This window comes from Helianthus annuus, chromosome 8 (assembly GCF_002127325.2).
Source record: "Helianthus annuus cultivar XRQ/B chromosome 8, HanXRQr2.0-SUNRISE, whole genome shotgun sequence".
Lineage (NCBI taxonomy): Eukaryota > Viridiplantae > Streptophyta > Magnoliopsida > Asterales > Asteraceae > Helianthus > Helianthus annuus.
This window is the reverse complement of record NC_035440.2, coordinates 86,823,538-86,824,257: the sequence shown is the minus strand read 5'-3', so window position 1 is coordinate 86,824,257 and position 720 is coordinate 86,823,538. Positions and strand designations below refer to the sequence as shown.

The window sequence follows — 720 nt, the reverse complement described above, 5'->3', positions numbered from 1 at the left end:
TCACAAGCCATAACCGAGACTGTTTTTGTCATTTCCAATTTTTTTATTTTTGAAGAAAGGGCCTCGATTTGGGCTTGTAAAGAAGTGCTTTCATCGACCTTATGGGCGCCCGGGGCGATAGACTTATTTCCCCGGGGGGTATGCCATTGAAAATTGGTTTGAGCAATTTCCTCAATTTGATTATATATTTCGTGTGGGCGTCGATTACCTAAAAGTCCCCCGGAGCTAGAATCAAGTGTCTGCCTAGTGTGTGGCAACAATCCATTATAGAAAGTGGATACTTGTTGCCATATTGCGAGGCCGTGATGGGGACACTTGCGTAATAGCTCCTTGAACCTTTCCCAAGTTTCATATAAGGATTCCCCGTCCTCTTGTGAATATGTATTAATTTCAGTCATTAACTTAGCAGTTTTAGCGGGAGGGAAATACTTATATAGAAATTTTTGGGCTAGTTCATCCCAGGTGTTTACCGATCCAGCTGGGAGGGCGTTGAGCCAAGCTTTCGCTCGGTCTTTTAGTGAGAAGAGAAACATACGGAGGCGGATGGCGTCGTTTGATGCTCCATTGATCCGAATAGTATCACATATTTCCAAGAAATTAGTTATATGTAGATGGGGATCCTCGTCCGCAAGCCCATGGAAGGTTGCGGAGTTTTGGAGCATTTGTATCAAATGCGGCCGGAGTTCGAAGTTATTAGCTTCGACATTCGGAGCATTGATA

General features: G+C 44.0%; 1 non-coding gene across 1 annotated transcript; it reads left to right on the top strand.

The window, feature by feature from the left end:
* Positions 1 to 297: 297 nt before the first annotated feature.
* LOC118481457 lies at positions 298 to 404 on the top strand. Its single transcript, XR_004865666.1, has one exon. It is a non-coding gene; the product is annotated as a small nucleolar RNA R71 (small nucleolar RNA).
* Positions 405 to 720: the final 316 nt, after the last annotated feature.